Here is a 9,984-nt window from a genome sequence, read left to right as displayed (position 1 = left end):
CATGTAACATCAATTTGCATAAGCATGAATCTAGTCTTCTTAATACCTGTATGCATTCGGTCTGTGGATGGTGACACGTGTTAGGAGAGGCAGTCTCCCTTATTTCATTCTACCCATGAGCCTCACATAGCCAAATTGCCTTTTTGTCCTATCAACTACTTTCTATAATACTTCCTACCCTAGCTGAGCTAGTAACGAGTAGTTCTTGGAATGTTTTATTGCAATATGGTTATTTCATCTGATTTCAGAAGATGGTGGAAGAGTTGAAGGGAAAGAAAGAAAAAAATGTGTGGAATTGTTGAAAAAAAAAAGAAAGAAAGCGAAAAAAAAAGGAGACAGAAAAATTCAAAAAGAAAAAAAAAAGAATGAAAAAGAATGAGAATTGCACAATGTTTCACACTCCCACGCCTTATTTATATTTTATGGGGAGTTGACGACTTTTGGTGTTTTGTGAGATTAGTGCATAATTTTGCACCGTTTCATCTTGCTGTTATGAGTACGAAGTTGGGATGCAGTCTTTATTTGGATCCGTTGTTGCTAGCCTGGCTATTAACCCCACATATCCAAATTCATTTTAGCCCCTTCTTACCCATTACCTCACTAACTCAAATGTAAGTCCTCGGCACGTGTCTTGGTCATTAGTATGGTTGGAATGCATATGTACGGTTGTAGAGACTTTATTCATGTTAACTGCATGCATGTTCTTATGGGTCGAGTTAGGTGAGTGTCTGATCCTTCCCTATCTTTCACATATATACTCACCTTGTACCTGATTTTGAGTGACGAGCGACCCGTGAGAGTCCGACATCTTTGAGTCTTGCAAGGTCGACGGTTCAGTAAGCTTGAAACATTAATTTAACTCGTTTGCACTCTTCAGTTGCCACTTTGTCATTTTGTTGCGTTAAATTGGTTCTAGTGGATGATTTGTAGCTGATGCGTTGGTCCCGTTCTATTGTTCACCCTTAGTTGCATTCATATTTGCTTGGGGACAAGCAAAGGTTTGGTTTGGGGAGATTTGATGCGTGTCTTTTATATAAGGTTTTCACCTCATTTTTACACGCATTTCTGTGCTTTTTATGTAGCATCTGGCTACAAACACCCCCGAATATTCTACTTTGGTCCGTTTATTGTAAATTGCAGGAATTGACCGAGGAGGAGCTAAATCGAGCCTTAATTGTCCCAATTGTACGCATTCATGGGAAATAAGGAACCGGAGCTTAGAAATCTTACACTTGGAGGACGCAAGAGCTGAGTAAAGGAAGAAATTCAAGTCCTGACGTGCCTATGTAGCTCGATCGAGTGGTTTTACTGCTCGATCGAATGCTTTATACACTCAAGACTGGTCGATCGACCAGTTTAAGGAGTCGATCGAGGAAGTTCAGCAAGCAGTGCTCGATCGAGAGGTTGTCCTGGCTCGATCGAGTGATTTGGCGCTCGATCGAGTGATCTTTCTCCTCGATCGAGGGGTTTTCGTGTGCTTTTGGTTTATTTCCGCCTAATCTTTTATGGGCTTTTGTAATTAGTCCATAGATTAGGTTTTAAGACAATTTCTCAGTATAAGACTGAGGAGGACATCACGTTACTCCTATCTCTTCACTACGTACATTTTTGACTGCTACTCCCGTTACTGTTCTTTGGATTTCTATTCTCTACATTGTCACTCGGATTCGGTATTATCAATTTAATTTATCTCTTAATCGTATTTACTGCTTTAATTCCTTTTTCTCCTTGCTTTATAATTGTTCAATCAGTCTCTTAATAGTTTATTCATCATGCTTAGTTTTAATTATTTGGTTATTGTAATTGTTAATCCGAAGATTATGAGTAGCTAATTCCCCATGCTAAGACTATAGGGGATCCATGATTTGAAGGGAGAGTAATCGATTCACTAGGTTAATACCAGTACCGTCTTTGTTGTTTAAGTGCTACATATAATTGTAATTGCCTAATTGAGTCGACGCAATTAGACCCATATCCTCAGTGGACCTTAACCTGGACCGAAAGGTTGGAAGAGGCAGACTAGTAGCGAACAATAGAGTATTGCAGCGAGGGCGAAAGTTAAACTGTTTACACTTTAGGGTGAATTAAGGACCGAAAGGTGACGTTCGCTACCCCTTAGACCGTGCTGCATTGACCTGGGACCTAGATTACTCGACCGGATAATTATGGTGAACCGTTTGTCTTAGCTATTCTCTTTTATCTGTTAAACTCCTTCTTTTCATTTCTTTTTCCTTACTCTCTTAGTTTAGAAATCACATTTTATAACCCCCCAAATTGGTTACTTAGACGAACTTAATTTCAGCCGACAAATTCCTACCTCTCTGTGGATTCGACCCGACTTCCCTAGCTATATTAGTTAGAACCAGTTGGTTATTTTTGACAGGTACGCGACAGACGTGTCAGGCTGCTTCTGTAATTGCTATGCGGGAGGGCTGGCAGTGCACTTGAGTGCCCTTTTATAGCAGCTTCTAGCTTCCTCCTGATCTCCTCTTATTGTTTCTACTCCCCATGAGGTGGGGAACTTTATGCACTGGTGGTATGTTGAGGGTACTGCCTTCATTTGGTGCAACCATGGTCTTCCTAAGATGACGTTGTAAGTAGAGGGGCCATCTATAACCAGGTACCTGACTTGCTTGTTGACTCCTCCCACATAGGTTGGGATGACTATCTCACCTAGTGAGCTGGCTGTTTCTCCACTGAAGCCTACTAGCGGAATAGTCTTCTTCTGCAAATCCTTCTCGCTGAATCCCATGTTCTCTATGGTTTTCAGCATGATTAAGTTGACCGAGTTTTCTGTATCTACCAAGACCTTTCTGACTGTGCAATTGGTCATTGATAAGGTGATAATAAGTGCGTCATGATGCTCTCGCTCATCGTATGCATCTCCTTCATCAAAGCTGACCGCTGGCAGGTCACTGTGAGAGATCCTGCACGAATTGGCTGGCCTATCTCCTTTGGTCCCTGTAGCGTGTCTCTTGGCTGCTGAGTATGTCAGGCCGCTTAAGTCTGAGCTGCCTGTTATCACGTTTATAATTTTAGTGCATGTGGGTGGGTCTGCCGGCTTGGCGGAGCCTACCTTATCCTGCTGCTTGCCCCCACGTGGTAATAGGTGGCTCAGCTTTCCTTGTTCGTACAGGCGTTTTATCTCTCTTCTCAATGTATAGCAATCCTCAGTGTTGTGCCCAATATCACGGTGAAATTCGCACTTCTTCTTGCTATCCTTTCTCCAAGCTTGCTCTCCTACTGGTGGGTTAGGCCACCTGACTCCATCTCCCATCTCTCTAAGTGCCTTCAAGATTCCTCCGATACCTGTAGTGAACCCATATTCTCGCGAGTGGGGAGTAGCCGATTTTCCTCGATTCGTTGACTCCCCTCCCATATGGTCCTGTACCTCTCGTCCTTCTTCTTTGGTGGTTTGCTTTCTTCCCGATTTCTCCACGGTACCAAGTACTAGAAATACTTGGTGCGCTCGTAAGTGGCTCGGCTAGGATATCCTCTTCCAACCCGATTACGGCGGTGCGCTTCTCTGTCTTCGCTTCGAAACTATGGCATGGATGCATGGTTAATCGCTTGTATAGGTCGAGTCGTGGTGGAGGCCTCTTCGAAGGCTTCTCTCGTTGAAACATCACACTCTCGAATCGCTACCTTCTCATTGTTGAACCTAGTATTGTATTCTCCAATGCTCTTTCCCGCCCCGGACGGACGATTATGTACAAGTCTCTGCGTGCTTCGTGGCTTTCTGGCCGCTTGCGAACGTTGAGTAAATGCGTTCACCAATTGACAAATGTAGATATCGACTGTTGGCGGTGCTCACAAACCATCGAAGTCTTTGGTCATGTTAGGGTGGACCGAACCCTTTGCACATGCAAGCCTCCTTGACTTGCCCTATATTTATTACCGTCATCATTTTCTCGCTTGTATTGGATGACATGATCAAAGGGGTCTCTTGTGTGCCGTCGAAGAGAGGCATATTTGGATTCGTGAATCCCTTTGGCATGGCAAATGATGGATATGGTGTCCACGAATGGTGAGTCGGCGAATCGTCAGAGCGCTTTCTCGAGTGGGGGTGGTAGCCCTGGAACCCCGCTCAAAGCATCTCCTTTAGCTCAAATCTGCGATTAGTTATATTGGTCGAACGGGGTCCGCTTTGTCTGTATCGCATATGTCCTCCCGATCCGGGTTCTTGAAGATTCGATAAGTTCCGGCAGCCGGGGGGTTGTGGTAACGATTGTCCCCTGCTGCCGAGTTCACTTGCTTTGGTTTTACTCGGATCCGCTACGGTTGTCGATCGCTTGCTGCGGGGATCTGGCGACGGGGAGGCCACTGTTTGTATCTCTACGCAGACTAGCCGGCCGCCGACTATCTCGGTGTGAGGTATCCTAACCCTCGTGGGGTTATTCTTCCATCCGACGGTATCGTAGCTAAATCCAATCTTGTAATTATTTCATTTGGTATCCGCCGTCGCTTTCTTCGCTCCTTGTGTCAGATCTACCAAGGGAGATCTTCCTTCACCTGTCCTGTTTGCTGGAGTGTTGGACTGCTGTTTTAGGAGATCAATTTGTGCCCAGAGCTCTCTGTCTCTCCTTCTCACCTCAACATCTACTCTCCTTTGGTCTTCTCTCATGTTTTCCATAGCTTTCTGAAGATTTTCCACGCCGGCGAGCAGAATCTGCGTGTGACTGGGCGGCGGAGTGACGCCTGAGCTTGATGTTCCTTTGTCTGATCTGGTCTGAGCTGAGACAACAGGGGTCCTGGGAGGTAGAGAGGCTTTTGTTGTTGGTATGATTCTCGAGGTATGTCCGGGAGCCTGTGTGGCCACTGTCGATACTGGACTTTGGGTAGACGGTGGTGGTGGCGATGGTTGCCTGCTCCCTGACATGGCTTCAGATACTTGTTTTGCATTGTATATCTAGAATATCAACGATTGACGACCACAATGCCCCACGGTGGGCGCCAAACTTTTTAGGTATTTTTACCCAAATCGATTAATTAGGGTCAATGTAGTCTATATTCGTTGGTTGGATGTATGTTCGTTCGTATGTTGTTAAGTAAATAGGAAAATAAAGTGCGTAATGTAAATTGACACGTAAGATTTTGGTGACGCGGAAAACCCAATGTGGGAACAACCGCGGGAGGGACGGTACCCTGCCAAGTATTGCACTATATGAATAGGAGGATGATTACAATGGCAACGTTTATGCTAATCTCGCTGGCACTAGGTGTCAGGCCTGCAAGATCTCAGATGGGTGTATATTTGTGAATAATGAGCCGTGGCTTTAATGTAGATGTGAAAGTGCGGTTGTCTTGTGACTGATGTTCAATGTCTTCTTGATTTCCTACCTTGGCTATTTATAGGGTAAGAACCCTAGATATGTCCTACCTTGAATATGGAAAGGGAATATTATTTCCATAAGGACTTCTTTCCAAACCCGGACTCCCTTACCAATTCTCCCCGATCTCCCTAACTTCTCCCTAACTTCTCCTTTCCTTAACGCGGGCACCTTCTATGACGGGCTCTTGATCCTTCTCAAGCCCGTTTCCCCTTTTCCTGACCGCGGGCTCCCTTCCTCCTCATCACTTCTTCGTAATCTTTATTTTACCAAATGGGCTTTCTTTATTATGCTATTTTTAGCCCAAACACTCCTCTCGAAGGAAATGAGGATATCCTCGTGCTAGTCTTGCCATGATCCGTGCGTCTTTAAGTAAGGCACGGGCTCTCTGACTTGTGAACCGAGCGGATTGCCTGGAAGACACTCGGATCTTTGCACTGCGGGACGCTCATCTTGGGCACAAAACGCCCGGATGTTGATGATGGGAGACGCCCGGATCGTGTCCGATCCACTTGGATCCCTGGGCAGTCAGCTACTCTTCTTTTCCTCCTTCACAATCCGCAAGGATCATTTCGGGGATGCAAGGATCCTTTCATCATTGCCCATTTCGCTTTATTATCTACATATGCCTTCTAGTATTGTCTTCTCTTTTATGCTTGGTCATTAGATGAGATCAATTTAGCTCCATTCCGCCTCATAGATGCAAGGTTAGCACTCCTTTTCTACCAAAGGGGACAAACCTAAAAGAATATGCAAAATGGGAAACTAAAGATAGTAAATGACCCAATTATGTGCTATAAAGCATTGGAACGAGGTTAATTCGGGGACTAAATGTGCTCAAATATGAGTCACATCAGTTCGAGATAGAAATGAAAAGATAAGGTAGAAAAATAAATTTTACACGAATTTCTCATCTCAACAGGCCCACTCGGCCGAGTACTTAGGGCACTCGGTCGAGTGCAACTCCACTCGATCTAGTGACAGGTTACTCGATCGAGTGGAAACTTTCTATAAGTTTTCCAGTTTCTTGAATTTTCCCACTCGGTCGAGTGACAGGTCTACTCGATCGAGTGAACTGTCCACTCGGTCGAGTGACTGGTCAACACGCTCGAGTACTACTCTAGTCGATTGGGTTTGGCCTCACACTCACTATCTTTTGTACATTACTCCCAAAATTATAACTATTCTATCAACAATCATCACCATTCATGCTTTAACAACGACACTAGCAAGCTCAAACATGAAAATGATACCTACATGCCAAGGTTCGGGACTATCGTCCCTCATATCAACACACACTAATCATATCTACGATATACTACTCACATGAGTCCATTTATCCATCCATCACATGTATCACATTCTACATGAACGATTCTATCATACTATAAACCTATTACGAGTTACAAAACACATGCATGTATACCACTTTCACTAATGATCATATTCCATGTCATATGCAAACACACATTAAAACCATAACACATATGCATTCATATGACGATTCACATAACGTTTCCCATACTCCTAGCCACCCACGTAGTGACCAACTGAGACGATAGGCACTAGCTTTGTCATGAGGGAGCCTACTCATCCAAAACTGATCTCCTATGGTACTCATGTCTGGTTCATTTTACTTGGACTCTCCTAGATTCATTTTTGGTTCATTAGTTTTAGGTTCCAAAATCGTCGCTCTGATACCACATTGTAACACCCCCTTCTTACCCGGCCAAGGTATTTAGGAAATGTTACCGTCTCGGTTTCCCGAGGCAGTGAAATCGAAATTACAATTAAGAAACTATATTAAATAAATAACAAGTTTAGTGATTACAAAACATGAATGAATAAATAAAAGAATACAACTCATGACTACTATCTATGTTATCTATCAACTATCCAAGTACTCGACTCCAAGTCCAAAGCGCGGCCCAAATTCCGATCACGTCAACAAGCAAAACCTGTACTTAACCTGATCCTCATATGATCGGAAATATCATATAGATCGACACAGGCCACCCCGGAAATAGGTGACAATTACAGAGACACAACAATCGTCAGTTTCAATATATAAAGTGTGACATGACACGAGTGTGTGAATATACAACATGACTATGATACGAATGAGACACTATCAAACAACCACCACCCCGGTACCGGGACATGCCCAGACATACCGACAACCACACGGGTACCGGGACACGCCCAGACATACAAACAATCACAAACAAGTATCGGGACACGCCCAGACTTACCGGGTTCAAAAGCCAACCGTATCCTCTTCCAGACGTCGTGTCTCAACCACACGAGTCCCTCCGTAACTCAACCCATAAATGTGCACATCCCTCTTGGAGTGGGAAGCTCCAAGAGGCGACCCGAGCGTGAGACAGTCTCCCAACCGCCTCACGTCTCCATAACAACAAGTAAGCCACCAAGTCCTCTGATATACAAGACATTACAATAAATTCAAGATACCGTATAACATGCCAATTACCGACTCATTCAATGCAAATGAATGACATATTACTCATTTAACAATTAGACAAATTATTAAAACTGAGTAGGATGAACCTACCTCACGGCAAATCCGTATAAGCCATCCGTCAAACACAAGTTAGGCCCGTCTCGTAAAACCGTCTCACAAAACCCATTTCTTAAAATACCATAATAATACGAATACATATAAATATACTAATCTAAGTATACAAATACGTATAAATATACTAATCTATTTATACAAATACGTATACGACTAATTAAACCCGTCTTATACAACTACCCAAAACCCGACTCAAACTCAATTGCCACCACCACTGCCGCTGCCACCGTGGACCACCACCACTAGCCACAGTGGCCACGACCAGCAGCAGCAACCCACGGCCACCGCCCACAACAACACTCGACACCCACAACACCACCCGCAACAACCATACACGATACACAACAATAACAACAATAACCACGACCCAACCACGGCCACCAATGGCCACGACCGGCGGCGTCATCCACCCCACGGTGCTCCCGACCCCTGTCGCCACCAGCCACGATGACAATAAGAGCAGCAACCGTTATAACATCCAACAACAACCAACAAAACCCAACCTGTGTACCCTCCTTTACCCCCTCGTTCCCGCCACCACAACTGTCCTAACCACCACCCATGACCACCCCTCAACTCCCCTCTCTTCCCTCAACCTAGAGCTACCCAGAACCGGACCCAAACCGACCTGTAACACCCTTAAAATCGCAGCCCTTACCTGAGTCACCAAACCCCCTAAAATCCACTTTTTCAACTCGGTCAAAGCCCTATATGGGCGATCAACGGGAGTCCATTGGTGGTCAAGGGGGGTCAAAGATGGGTCAAGGATAGGGTGATATGGTGGGGGTATATATATGGGTAGAATGGTAGGTGGGAGTATATAATACATGTATTATGTATTATTATTTATTATACCGTCTCAGCATATCTCGTATAAATACAATAAAATATTATTATTATATAATTATTAAATACGGAGTATTACAGTCACTCAAGCCCAAATTAGGGAAATACTTTTCCCATTCTCTTTGAAGGACAAGGCAAAACTATGGATCAATAGCCTTTATCGCACCGCCATATGAATCACCAATTGGGAAACTTTGGCTCTTGATTTCTATCAAAAGTTTTTTCCACCGGAGAAAACTCAAACTTTGAGGAGCCAAATCACGGGATTCCATCAACAATCACTAGAGAGCCTTTATGAGGCTTGGGAAAGGTACAAGGAGTTGCAAATGCAATGCCCACATCATGGGTTGGATGCTTGGTTCCTAGTTATAACATTCTACAATGGATGTTGTGCCGAGTCCCGAAGAATTCTTGATTCCGCCAACAACGGGCGGTTTGATCAAATTGACACCGATATTGAAAAGATTCAATAACCCTCTAATTAAACTCATTTAATTGATGATCTAAATTACTTTTGATTTAGTCATGAGATCTAGGGCATGCATAACAAAAATAACAAGGTTAGGAGAAAACGGTTTTCTTACATTGATAATAGACGAAATATGGGCACTAGGTTAGAACACCTTCCTAACCTAGATCTTGAGCTTAAACATATTAGGATGATCCTCCAAAATCTTCAAGTATTCATTATGGAATACCTCCTATTAGTTCCACCAAGACTATCCCTGAATACTACAAATATTATTAACTAAATAATATTTGTAGTGACCTTAAATATAAATCTAATATTAGGATTATTACTACACTAGTAATATGTGAGGTTTATTAGATTTTTGAACAAGTTAACTGATGAGAGTGTCGTTGGGGCTCTCAATCTAACACATTTATATTCTCAACAAACAACTAGTTAGTGGTTAAGTCGAGGTCGATCCATGGGACGGGGGGTACTCAAATTGTTCAATCTAATTATGGTTGTGCTTGGGGTTGTCACAATTGTAATGGGTTGAAGATTCTAATCTAATAGAAGCAATGGAAAGTAAAACAAGTAATTAATGGAAGGATGTAAACAAATGACTAAAAATGCTAGGATATCATGGGTTCATAAGGGATTCATGGGAGTTGATCATACAAACATGTTCTCTACTAGATGCAAGCACTTATTGTTATGATGGGATCGAGTTAGTGTATATCTTACAATCCCTAAGAAGGTTT

General features: G+C 43.3%; 1 non-coding gene across 1 annotated transcript; it reads right to left on the bottom strand.

Annotated features, from left to right (window-relative positions):
- Window positions 1-9,014: 9,014 nt before the first annotated feature.
- On the bottom strand, window positions 9,015-9,121 carry LOC141609667 (small nucleolar RNA R71). The gene has a single exon (XR_012527588.1). It is a non-coding gene; the product is annotated as a small nucleolar RNA R71 (small nucleolar RNA).
- Window positions 9,122-9,984: the final 863 nt, after the last annotated feature.

The sequence above is a fragment of the Silene latifolia genome, chromosome 10 (assembly GCF_048544455.1).
Source record: "Silene latifolia isolate original U9 population chromosome 10, ASM4854445v1, whole genome shotgun sequence".
Classification (NCBI taxonomy): Eukaryota; Viridiplantae; Streptophyta; class Magnoliopsida; order Caryophyllales; family Caryophyllaceae; genus Silene; species Silene latifolia.
The sequence above is the reverse complement of the archived record's forward strand: the minus strand, read 5'-3'. Positions and strand labels throughout refer to the sequence as shown.